The sequence below is a fragment of the Lynx rufus genome, unplaced genomic scaffold, assembly GCF_022079265.1.
Source record: "Lynx rufus isolate CCGP_SWC_20201006 ecotype Redwood Valley unplaced genomic scaffold, mLynRuf1.p SCAF_21, whole genome shotgun sequence".
In the NCBI taxonomy this organism is placed as follows: domain Eukaryota; kingdom Metazoa; phylum Chordata; class Mammalia; order Carnivora; family Felidae; genus Lynx; species Lynx rufus.
The window spans coordinates 7,595,297-7,608,875 of record NW_025814836.1 but is presented as its reverse complement, the minus strand read 5'-3'; the positions used below and the strand labels follow the sequence as shown (position 1 = coordinate 7,608,875).

The 13,579-nt window shown below is 45.5% G+C and overlaps 1 protein-coding gene across 1 annotated transcript in view; it reads right to left on the bottom strand.

The window, feature by feature from the left end:
* APBA2 (amyloid beta precursor protein binding family A member 2) overlaps positions 1-13,579 on the bottom strand; it is a 223,780-nt gene that overhangs the window by 117,444 nt on the left and 92,757 nt on the right. The window contains exon 2 of the mRNA XM_047086754.1: positions 10,281-10,334. The gene's annotated coding sequence lies outside the window, so the exon portion shown is untranslated. The remainder of the gene's footprint in view (positions 1-10,280; positions 10,335-13,579) is intronic.

The following is a 13,579-nucleotide window of genomic DNA, read 5'->3' as shown; positions in this document are numbered from 1 at the left end:
AAACCACCATAGAGAACAGCTTCCCATCTGAGCCAGACTAGAAGAAGGACAGAGACGTGATCACGATGACATTTGGAGCAGAGTAACAGGAGAGAGGAGAGACTGGAAACCAAGTCCCTGAATGATGGGAAGGCACAAACTCAGGGGTGTGAAGAATAATTGTAGATAGAATCTATACATGTTAAGTGTCTCGGTGATGGGCCCTGTGCTTTTAATAACAACATTCAAGAATATGGTGCTGTGTTCCTTCTGTTTTTTACAATGTGCTAAAATATAGGGTGGCTCAGTTGGTTAAGCGTCTGACCTCAGCTCAGGTGATGATCTCATACTTGGCGGGTTCAAGCCCCGCGTCGGGCTCTGTGCTGACAGCTCAGAGCCTGGAGCCTGCTTCAGATTCTGTATCTCCATCTGTCTCTGCCCCTCCCCCCCCTCAAAAATAAACATAAAAAAATTAAAATGTGGTAAAATAAACATAACAAAATTTACCATCTAGACCATTTTTAGGTGTACAATTCAGTGGCATTAAGCACATTCACACTGTTGTATGCCCATCCATCCCCAGAACTCTTTTCTTTGACAAAACCGAACTCTCTACCCATTAAACTCCCCATTCCTCCTCCCCAAGTCCTTTGTTGGATGAGAAAACAAAGAGGCATCAGGTCACAAAGCAACTTTCCCCTCAGAGCAGGGCTGGGCTCAGGGCCACTGGGGGTCCTCCCCCTGTCCAGAGGCAGTAACTGCAGGAGGTAAGCAGGCACCTCTAAGTCTGCAGGGGAGGTGGGGAAAGGTGTGCTACATGCTTCATTCACCATGTTGTGCCCCACAGCACCCAGCTCAGTTGTATACTGTCTGGCCATGCCTAAGATATCCTGTTTTAAACCTATCTTCTCTGTAAAACAGAAATCATGACATCCACTTACAGAGTTTAAGGAGCTCTGATTAAGCCTGATTCTACCTTTGTCTGGTGCACAACTGTGCTCAATAAAAGAATGCTACTGTTTCATACCTCTGGATCTAAGGCGTAGGGAAAAGGAGTGCACTGGTAGAAGTGAAATCATCTGCAAGGTGCCTTCCATCCAGGAACTGCCCCTGCACAAATATAGGACCTCACCAAGAAACGGAGGCAACCAGGGCCTCTCAGAGCCTAAAGGAATCCTTGGCTTCATGACTTGGTGACTAAAAGAAGTCACCCAGGGAGCAATGAATGTGGGTGCAGCTAGGGTGCTGTGAACTCCGGCTTGCACCCGACCCCATCCCCCCAGATCCCTGAGAAAGGAGAGGAAGTTATGATTTATCTCAAAGCTAATTGCTCCCCAAAGCTGATGGGATTTTCTGATATGAAGTCTCAAGTTATCACACACAGGAGCTAATTTTCTTTGGCAACTGACAGGTCTCTCAGTCTGGAACAACACCCTCGCTCTCCTGTCTTTGCTGCAGGACCGTAAACAGGACTGTCAAAACTGCGTATAGACAAAAAGCCAAACACTCCAGTGAGTGTCATTTTCCTCAGGACCTGGGGAGACCACACAGATACTCCAGTGTTCTCATGGCTAAAAATAACAGTGGAGGCCGGTTGTCTTTGGGAATGACTTTCAAAATCAGGATGAGTCAAATCCACCCTCCCAAAGTACACTTGCCACTACTGGAGATATTTGCTCAAAAGATTAACGCAGGTGCTGAATGTATTTCCATCCTGGTGACTCCTTTCTGCTCTTCACAGACTTGACTCCCGCCTCCCAGAGAGAACAGAGGTCACAGCTAGAAAGGCCCAGAGTCTTCTCCTCCAACACTCCCTCCAGGAAACAAGAAGCTCTCTTCATTGGCACCCAGGCCCCACTCCATTCTCCCTCCTCGCTGCGTGTGTTACACGCACTGCTTCTTTCCTCATCCGTAAACTACACTGAACAATCAATTTTCCACCTCCACAGAAAAATACCTTGTTCCCTTCTGTTCCCATCCCCTTCTCTTCTCCCCTTCTTAGTCTGTGCTCATGAAAAAGAAAAATCCCACAGCCACATTCTCTGCCTTTTAAAACTCCTATTTGGTCTTCCAGCAACCCCCACCCAGCCGATGAAAATCCTCAGCCCCCTTCCTTCCTGGTTTCCACCCACTTTCTGGCCATTCTCCTCAGGCTCCTTCACTCCCCGTGGAGGTCACCCCCACCCACAGCCTCAGCCAGCCTGGCCTAAGAGACTGACTCCCCAGCCCCACCCCCACCCCCTCAAAAGCTCCTTGGCCCTTCATGAAGTAGGAATTCAATAATTCTATTTCCACCTCAAATATGGTCTTCTCTCCGAGTTCCCAACTCCTGCTCCCTCCACATGGCTCTGCTACCTCTTCCTCCTTGGTGTCTGTCACCTCAGTCCTTGCCTCCACACTCTACCAGCCTTTACTCAGGACACAGCATCTTTCCCCAGGAACCATGTGAGGAGCCTCCAGCACCTGGGCCTTCGCTCCCTCTGCCTGCCTTCCACAGTCACCTATGGCGTCAGCCCTGTTAGGCTTCTCTGTGGCCATGTGAACAGGACAGTCTGGCCCCTGCTACTGCATCTTCTGTCTATTCTGTCAAGCCAACTGCGGCTGGCCATTGAACAACATGGGTTTGAACTGCTAGGGTCCACTGAGGTGTAGATTACTTCAGCAAATGCAGTGCAATACTATAAATGTACTTCTTCCTTATGCTTTTCTTAATAACAGTTTCTTTTCTCTAGCTTACTTTACTGTAAGAGTGCCGTATATAATACATATAACATACAGAATGTGTTCATCAGCTGTGTATGTTATTAGTAAGGCTTCCAGTCAACAGTAGGCTATTTATTAGTAGTTAAGTTTTTGGTGAGTCAAAAGCTATACACAGATTTTTGACTGCATGGTGTGGGGGGAGTGGGGGGTCAGTGCCCCTAACCCCCACGTTGTTCAAGGTCAACTACATCCCCTAGGGCCTGTCATGCCACTTCATGTCTCCATGCTTGAATCATACACATACTTCTGTTTGCCTGGAATGCTCCACCTTTCTCTGTGTCTGTCTGTCTGTCTGTCTCTCCCCCCACCCCCCGGAGAAATGTATACTCCCCCCCTCAAGATGAAAGGTTAAACCTCACTCCTCCTGCATAACTTACAGGACTGATGAGTCACCTCTCCCTAAAATCATCTCCTCTAACACTCTACATTCTACATCACAACATTCTACACTTCCCTGAAGTGGCTGGGAAACAAAATGGAGGGCAGTTGTCCCCTTTCAAACCTCCGACAAAGACCTTGCCAGGAGGTGAGTGGTTCTCTCTCTCTGACCCCTGAGGCCAGGACATGCTCAGTAACACGGCCTCCTTTGTAAATGAGGGTCTCTGCCAAAACTGGTAACCACTATAGGAGCCCTTCACAGGCCAGGAGTGAAGGAGGCCACTTCTAAGTACTCTCACCTTGACAGCCACCCTGAAGGGCCAGCAAGTCACCACCATTTTCCCCTGCAGATTGACCAAAGGAGATTAAGTGATACACCCATGAAAAGAGATTAATCTGTACCAGCCCCGGACTCTGAAAGAAAAACTCTTGGCAGTATGGTCTGCCACAATACAGACCCCAGAAGTGCTACCCTGGAAGACTTAAGGAATGTCCCCATCAACATATATGTTGCTTATCAACCAGTCCGAGCACAAGCTATGGCATAAGAACTGTTCTGACTTCAGTTAGCATTTTCTTATGTATCTAGAAGCACCTGTAGTCAAAATCAGTTTGGAAAATGAGGAGTTAAATAGAATTAAATAAGCAGCTTTCTTGCAGGACTTCAAAAGGTCTTTAATATGGTGCTCTGGGACTCTCCAAGAGGGGGCAGTACAGACAGCGTGTCCCAGCCTGATCTGAATGCGGATTACTATTTTCAGGAACATCTCCTGGGACTCCACAGAACACAGTTTGAGAATGCCAGCTTACACACTCATGTAATTAATTAGAACTTGGTATAATTAATTAGATCTGAATATAATGAATAAAAAGTTACATACAGTAATGGCTAACTTCCTTCAATTTAATCACACTAATTATGTGGAGCTCAACCTAGTAGCAGCTCATACTGCTATTTTCTTAACACGTTTTTCATCCTTTAAAAAAGGTGTTGATGAAATGTTTTCTCTCTTAACACGTTGCAACTTTAAGAAAAAGAAAGTTAGGTGTCAGAGCAGGTATTTTCAAGTATTTGAAAACACACATACCAAGCCTGAAAGCAAACCATAATGGCCAGCCTCAGATCCTCTCCTTGCTTCCTCCGGGGAAGGACACCAATAATATTGGGCAGCAATTACATGCCATGCACTCTCCATCCACGATGTGGTTCATTCTCACAAGTAGCCCCGAAAACCACAAGTCCCCACTTACAGATGAGGTCAATGAGCTTCTGGAAGTTTAAGAAACTAGAGCTACACAGTGAGCACAGCCTTCTGGAGCATCTACTATCCATGAGGTAACTGGGATGGACATTTGAAGGATGCAGAAGAAGCAGGCATGCAAGTCCATGGAGAGATCAGCAGTGAGGCAGGAGAGCACAGAACAGGCTCACCTGGGGCTTAAGTGTCCAATGAAGTCCCCAAAAAGGGTGGCCCTTGAGCCTTGTCTATCAAGATGGGGAGAAGCCCATGGAAGAGGGATCAGCCACACAGAGAAAAACAAAAACAAAAAACCTATGGGGACATTGCTGTTGAAACAACAGGGCAGATCAGTGTGCAAAGCCTGGCTCATTCAGCCAAGACATAGAAACAAACCAAATGTTCATCAACAGATGAACAGATAAAGAAAGTGAGGTATATACGTACAGTGGAATATTATCCAGGTTTTAAAACAAAGGAAATCCTGCCAATTTGCAACAACACAGGTGGACCTGGAGGACATTATGCTAAGTGAAATAAGGCAGTCACAGAAGAACAAATATTGTGTGATTCCTCTTACATGTAAAGTCCTCAAAGGTATAGAAGTAGACACTAGAAGGGTGGTTGGCAGGGGCAGAGGGGAGGGAGAAATGGGAAGTTGTTCAATGGGTAGAAAGTTTCAGTTACGCAAGACGAGTAAGTTCTAGAGAACTGCCATGAAACATAATGCCTATAGCTAAGCGAGGTATTATGTACTCAAAAAAATTTTTTTAAGAAGGTACATCTCATGTTAGGTGTTCTTCCTATAAAACAAACAAAACACAAAGGGACACAAGGAAATTTTTGGAGGTAATGATAAGTCGTGGTGATAGTAACATGAATGTATGTATATGTCCAAACTCCCTAAACTGTATGCATGAAATATGTGCACTTTGTTTACCAGTTACACTTCAATAAAGCTGGGAAGAAAAAAAAAGAAAGAAAGAAACCCTAACTATTTCAATGACAAGACGGATGCAGAACTACCCATAAGAAGGGGAGCCTAAGAAGTCAGCAGTTCCAGTCGAGTCAGAGGATTAGCTAGTACATAGGAGCAAGATTGCCCTGCCAGACAGACACAGGAGCAGAGAGGTTTGTGTGGGTCTACAGTGAGTTGTGCACTAGAACCTATTCTTTTATCAACTTTCTCAAATACACAAAAGTGAGTGTACAGAGTAACGTGACAAACATCCATGAACACACCATTTAGGCATCCCCAACATTATCATCCCACCTCCTTCTTCTTCATATCAGTTGCTCATTTTTTTCAATTACATTGTCTTTTTCTAATTGATTTGGAAGAGTTCCTTATTATACAGACAGAATGCTAATCCCTTACAATAAATACATCTCAGATATTTATTCCAGGTGATAGTTTGTTTTAAACCTTTAAAAAAAATTTAATGTTTTTTATTCTTGAGAGAGACAGACAGACAGACAAAGAGCAGGGGAGGGGCAGAGAGAGAGGGAGAAACAGAATCCGAAGCAGGCTTCAGGCTCCGAGCTGTTAGCACAGAGCTCGATACAGGGCTCAAACCCACGAACCACAAGATCATGACCTGAGCCAAAGCCAGACACTCAACTGACTGAGCCACCCAGGCCCCTCTAAACCTTTATATGGTGTCCCTGCTCTTAAAGAAGCTGCTAACATTGCTGTTTAATTAACTGATCTTTTCTGTGCCTGTGTGTATGTCTTACCTGTTCCTACCTCAGGGACATATAAAAAACTCTCTTGTATACAATTTAACATCTTGTCCTTTATAGTCATTAATTCTACTGGCATTTATTTGTGTGTATGCTGTGAGGTAGGGATACCATTTTAGCTTCTCCCATGTGGACAACCAGTTGTCCTGCATCACTTCCCACCTTGTCAATAATATATCTCTGCCACCTCCTGTGTTCCTGTACATGTGAGAGTTTGTTATTAGGCTCACCATCCGGCCCCACTCATCCCACAAATATCACACAATCTTAATTGCAACCTTCTATCAGGAACCTCACTGCCCCACCTTTATGCCAGCTTCCCCTTAACATTCCAGTTTTGTGTTTTCTTTTAATGTCTAGTAGCTGGGAATTTCACTGCCTTTCTTTGGATCTTATAATTTTTTTTAATGTGTGTTTATTTATTTAAGAGAAAGACACAGCAAGCGAGCAAGCACAAGCAGGAGAGGGGCAGAGAGAGAGGGAGAGAATCCCAAGTAGGCTCTGCACTGTCAGTGCAGTGCCTGATGCAGGGCTCGAACCCACAAACAATAAGATCATGATATGAGCCAAGATCAAGAGTCAGATGCTTAATCGATTGAGCCATCCAGGCTCCCCCCTGGATCTTGTATTTTAAAATAATTCTTGGTCAGCTTTTACACAGCATTTGATGTGTTTACACTTGGGCAAGAGCATGCTGACATTACCAAAAATCGTAAAAATTTTTGCGAATGCAACATCTTCTAATTTAACATATTTTCTGAGACTGCCCATGATTTAAACACACCTTATTAATCTTTCCACCATTCCTTCAGGAAATCACTAAATTTATATACAATTGGTCCTTGAACAACATGAGTTTGAACTGCACAGTTCTACTTTTAGGCAGATTATTTTTTTCATAAATATGACAGTACTGTAAATGTACTTTCTCTCATGATTTTCTTAACATTTTCTTTTATCTAGCTTATTATAAGAATACAGTATATAATACATACAACATAAAAAAAATTTACATACGTGTTAATTGAATGTTTAAGTTACCGGTAAGACTTTCAATCAACAATAGGTGATTAGTGGTTGTTTCTGGGGAGTCAAGAGTTATATGCAGATTTTCAACTATATGAGGGTCAGCATCCCTAACCCATGGTGTTCAAGGGTCAACTGTAATTACAATCCAAACACTGTAGAGATCAACAGCCCATAGGATTGATATCCTAGAATACTGAGGCCTAGGATTTAATCCCCCCCAGGGGAAAAAAAATGGGACACAGCCCCCAACTTTTACCATAAGCGGAAGCATATTCACCAAATTATTTTAGAAGGAGATGTCAGGCATAGACTCTGGGTATTAGTATTCTGATGCTACAGAGTGGTTCATTTGCAGTAGAAAAATAAATAAACCCCAGTCTCTTCTCTCTGCAGCTCTCCTCACAGAGATTCATTCCAGCAATAATTGACATTTAAAAATATCCATCTCATTGCCACTTTTCTCTCACAGAAGAAATACGCTTTTCTGCAGGGAAGCTGCAGAGAATCATGACGAGTGTATTCACTTAAATGGCAGTCCCATTACACTGCAGATGAGCGAGCACAATCGGAAAGAGAGCGAGACGTCTTGTCTATTGCAGCTGACTTTGATACTCTAATAGTCTTTCAGGATACGTAAAAATCCCACTAGGTCTTTTTTGGGCTCAAAAGAAAAAAATACCTTATACCTTAGAGGCACAAACAGAATTGCCCTGCGGTTCCATCAAAAAGCAACGACAGCCCCGGTTTCATTTAGATAAAACTTCAAGAGGCCAATTTCACGCTGGACAGTTCTGAGAGGCTGGATGGACTGCAGTGGCTGGTTGACCCTGGGCTCCCAGAAGATCTGAATGTCACCACAATTTGTGAGACCCATTCCCCATAAGAACATCTCTCTTCACAAGCTACTCTTGCTGCCAATTGCAAAAAAATCTCCTCCCTTCCCAGTATCCCCTAAAATTCTTCAGTATTTTCATAGCTAAGGGTAGCTGAGAAATCTACTATATGGGATGGCTCAGTCAGTTAAGCATCTGACTCTTGATTTGGGCTGACTCTTGATTTGGGCTCAGGTCATGATCTGACAGTTTGTGGGTTTGAGCCCTGCATCTGGCTCTGTGCTGGCAGTGTGGAGCCTGCTTGGGATTCTCTCCTCTCTCTGTCCCTCCCCTGCTCATTCTCTCTCCCCCTCCCTCTCTCTCAAAAATAAATAAATAACCAAAAAAATGAGTCTAAACAGAAAATCAAACAGGGGGTGCCTGGGTGGCTTAGTCAGTTAAGCATCTGACTCTTGATTTTGGATCAGGTCATGATCTTGTGGTTCATTTGTTCGAGCCCTTCATCAGACTCTGTGCTACTGGCAGGGCCTGCTTAGGATTTCCTCTCTCTCCCTCCCTCTCTCTACCCCTCCCCTGCTCACATTCTCTCTCTCTCTCTCTCTCTCTCTCTCTCTCTCTCTCCCTCCCTCCCTCCCTCCTTCCCTCCCTCCCTCCCTCTCTCAAAATAAAACAAATAAACATTTTTTAAAAAAGCAAACGAGATCGAAAAGGCCTCGTTGAGAGCATAGAAGTAAATTCATAAACATTAAAGACTGACAATTAAGGAAAAGTTAGAAAAATACTCATTTATTCTTATACCCAAATGCGTTACAAGTCATGCAGTTCCTGCAACATTTCCCCCTCTACTTCCTTGGAGAGGGGCTGATTATTCTAACTCTTAAATGCCTTATGAATGTGCCACCCTCCCTACCCCCAAAGTGACCACACAATCCAGCCAGGACATGCGTGACAACAAAAATCCCCAATACAATGTGAGGTGAATTCCTGCCCATGAACGGCACAGTGCTTATGGGGAGTTACCTAATGTAGGATAGAGGCTGGATTAGCAAGTAAAATAAAGGCAGCTGCCTTGACTTACAAAAGAAGGCTCTTTCGGTAGCTCCAAACAGCAGGCCTTGTGTCTTCCTACTGCCCCAGAGGCAAAACGGTGGTTTGGGACCCGGTCTTGAGGCTCTGGTATCCCAACTCTGCCCCCTCTGATCTTCATCTTTATCCTCAGATTGGCACAGAACTTCCCCACTGGGAAATCCCAAATTACTTCTCTCATTTGGAAGTCCCCAAGCCACTACTTCCCTCCATATGACACTCTGGACTGCTGACCAGTGCTGCCCTATCCAAGCCCATGGATGCATAAGAACCCACGGAATCCATCAGAAGCTCAGACCTGCTCTGGCATCAAGACACAGAGACAATTCCTGGTCCCCAGCTGCCTAACCTCCAACAACAGTCTCCTCTCCACCCTGCTCTCCAAACATACCCCAACCCATACACCAGCTTCTCCACAACCCAGCCACTAGGGTATCTTTGGTCCAGGAAAAAGAACACCTACTCATCTTTAGTCAGAACAAATCTCCTACAAGTGTCCCCTCTACCAGGCAGCCAGCTGGCACTGGGGCTACAAAGACCTATGCAAATCTGCTGCTACAGGTCCTATGGGGCAAGATCAAGCCAAGGGCTGACCGTGGGTCAGGGGGATCAGGGCCGCAGAATAGCTTCACCCACAGGGCAATAGCAACACGGAGCCATCCCTCATCCCTGAGAAGATTAGGAGGGCTCTTTCGGATCAAAGTTAGAGTCTTCCTCTTGGCGTCCTGATATTTCACAGTGGTGCACTTCTAATTAGACACAATGTCGCCCAAGTTTGATAGTGAAAGGTTGCAAATGGCGTTTATTGTTGGTGATATACATTGATTTTTTTATATAAATAGGAATCTAGATAAGAGTTTCACAAATAAATGACTGAAGCTGGTTTGGACTACAGTTTTCAGAAGCACTAGTATAGTGAGGAGGGGATGGGGGGGGGTTGTGATACTGCTGTCTCAGGGGTGACAGGGAAAGACGTCCATTCTAGGCAATATAAGCACTCTGCAGTGAGCCCAGTGCTCACGGGCTCCTTGGCTGTGAATCAAGCCCCAGCCTCAGACTCCCTGTGTGGAGGCTCGCACTGAATTACACATCCCAGCATCCCAGGAAATAAAGAACCGTGGCAGATGCCCAGATCCACCTGAAGTGTGGCATCCCTCGAGGAAAATAATTCCATTTCACACATGTCAGAAGCAAAACCGCACTCCATGCAAGGCGACCTCATATTTCTTACCGAAAACAAGTGGGTTGGTAATGTCCCCCAAAACCTCCTGGTGATGAAATCTTTCTGGAATAAAACAGAAGGAAATAGAGGAAATTACTTGGGTTTCAGAAAAGATACGGGTGATCACATAGCGCTCCTGCAAGTATAGACATCTGAACGAGTGAGAGGTTTTGAATTACCTGTAAAAGTGAACCGGTTCTCATTCTAATGAGACCATCACAAATGACCAGAAACAAATAATTAAAATGTTTCTTTAGCCATTCCTCACATAGTTATTGCCTTAAGAACATCATGTTGGGCAAATAAAGCAATGGCTTGTGTATCACTCTGGAAGAAGAGGCCTCTGCATTTTAATGAAGCTCCTCAAAGCCCTCATGAATATGCATTTCCCCACAACAAAGCTTGACCCCACTAGTGTGCAGAACCGGTATTCTGGGACACTTTCAGAGGGAGGTAGGTGTGCCTGTGGGGGCTGGGGAGATGAAGACAGATTAAAAGAAAGAGAAAGGAAAGCGGGCCACTGCTCATTTCCTCTGCCCAGATTCACAGCCCACCCCTCCTCATGGGCAACGGGGTGTCAAAAAGAGAACAGAAAACAGGCCATCAGGTTTCACACTCCTCTTGGACAGAGAGACAGCTTTGCAAATGAAAGCTGAAGAGAAAGTCTAATAGGTTCAAGGGCTCAAGGCAAGGTCCTGGGTTAGATCAGGAATTCAAGGTAGGGGCAGCAGACAACCCAGAGAAGCTGGAAGCCCAGGATGGTGCAAGAGGAGTGGGATTTATTGGTCTTATATATCCAATCAAAATTCCTCTTTTCCCAATACTGTATGTTAACCATACTGGAATTAATTTTTTTTTTAATTCCTCTTCTCCCTCCAATTTGGCTAAAGACAGAATGCGTTATAAAGGAACGTCTTTGTTCCTTTCAAAACCACAGCAATGGCAGCCTCTTCCCCAGGTCCTTGTCTGCTGGGAACAGAAGGTCTAAGAGCATAGCATTTCATGAATAGCTGTGCTGGCTGGACAGTTCACCTTCAGTCTGATCCTGAAGTCACAGGGGATGACATCATTCCTAGGGGGGAAGGTAAAATGGTCTTGCTATTGGCACAGGCAGACACTGGCTTCTACTTTATCACAAAGGTCTAACCTGGAACCAGGGTTGACACTTTTTTAATGAAAACTGACAGTCATTCTCACTTCCCTAGACAGACATTTCTAGGAGTGGGTTTTAATTAGGGAATTTGGGGGAGTTCCCTGCCACCCCAAACTGGCCCACTGCAGATGCCTCTAGTTCAGACATTTTTAAAGACGACTAGCTATCCCTTAGAAGGCTACAGGTACCTCCCTTTTGGCCAAGCCATTTGTATATCTGTAATCTGCTGGTCTCTGCTCAGAGGGAACTTGACATTCACACAGTTGTTCAAATTCTTCCAAAGGGTATGGTGCTTTCTGCTGCCTTTTTTTTTTAAGTTTATTTATTTCTTTTGACAGAGAGAGAGACAGCATGAGTGAAAGCAGGGAAGGGACAGAGAGAAAGGCAGAGAGAATCCCAAGCAGGCTCTGCGCTGACAGCATGGCTGCATCCCAAGAAGTGTGAGACCATGACCTGAGCAGAAACCAGGAGTCAGATGCTCAACTGATGGAGCCACCCAGGCGCCCCTTTGGTCGCCTTTCAAATCCCCTTTACATTGTCGGCCTCAGCTTCATCATGTGCAAAAGTAGACAATAAGTTCGATCTTAAATGTGGCTGGGAAAGCACAACAAAGCCCCCAAAACGCTGCCTGGGAACACATTACCATCAAACAGTATTTCCTTTTTTACCCCCAAGTGCCACCATCCCAGGACTTCCAAAAAGAGGTGATTTCAGGGTCACAGCACATACTAAATGCTATGTCCAGAGGCAAGAACACTTCACTGGTGGTCGTAAGACAGGGCCTCCATTCTGCACTCTGCTACAAGTTGGCTCTGTGAACTCAAGCAGGTCAGTGAGAAAGACCTTGGTCCTCTCCCAGAATCCCCCACTCTAGCAGTTTTGATCAAGAGGGCTGCATGGAAGAGCCTAGAAGCCTTGGTCTACTAGCACAGGCTGGAATTCTCCCCACATGTCCACGGTGTCCTCCCCTCCCCTCTCAGAGGTCTACAGCTACCTGCATTGTCCAGAGCCACTGTGGGCCTATGGAAGTGTCCTTCTGCCCACAAGTCCAGCTTCTGCCAGCTTCTGGGAAGCTGTCCAGCTTCCCAGCCCAGAAGCAGCTCAGGGAAACTCGGAGCCTGCCTTCAGGCTCAGCTGGGCTTCCCTGCTCCACCTGGAGGAAGGAGCCCCAGCTCACTCGCTTGCTCGCTCTTTTTCTCTCTCTCTGCCTGCCCTCAGTCTGCAAGTCTCCCAAGAGGACAGTGTCTCATTCATAGGTAGCCCGAGCATCCCCCACATGCTCCACACAGATTCCCAACAGAGGCACAGAATCGCCAAACTGCCTTGGAAAAAAGGCAGAGCTCTGCACTTAATGCTTTTCCATAGGAGGAAACAGGCCCACATCTTAATTCAATTTAGAATCGGTTTTTAAATGTCTATTTATAGGCATCACACAAGTACCCCTTATGGACGGTGGAGGAATCAGGGCTCCGGGCTCTGGTCCACCACTATTCATTAGCATTCTTTTCATGTCTGTCTTCTCTAATTTCCCCAGCAGCTTTTTAACTCAATAGCAAGGTCACCTACCACTTGGACCCAGCACCACTTTCCATTTTCTCCGAAGAAAAATATGAATTTTCTCTTCCGTGCAGCAGTGCCCTCTCCCTGTCCTCTCAGGGCCCCTTGCCTGCATTGGCTGAAGCAGGGTTGTGTTATTTTGGTGAACTGTGTCTCTGGACAGACAGTTTACCTTAAAAAAACCAACAAAGTCACGAGCACCGAGACCTGGGAAGGTCCTTGGGGGTCAGCTGGTCCCTGCTGGCTCTGAGTCCCTCACCTGGCCAGGCACATCCAGGGAGGGCCTGCTCCATTCCAGCAGCTGGAATGAACACAAAGGGTCACCTACAAGTTCGGAACAGCCACGCTTTTCTTCTCAGCCACGTTTGGCCAAACACACATCCCATCCTCTTTTCTAGCCTCTCTGGAGGCATTGAGGGCCAGGTTACTTCCCCTGTTCATCTTGGCCGTTTGTGATTAGACAGAAATCTGAGAGTCTGCTATTCTTCAGGCAATGCACAATCATTTTTGGAATCATCCTACTTCTTAGCAAGCCTCAGGGTGTAAATGAAGTACACAGGTCTCCCTGTAAGATTTGAACACTCCACTTTCCAAGTTG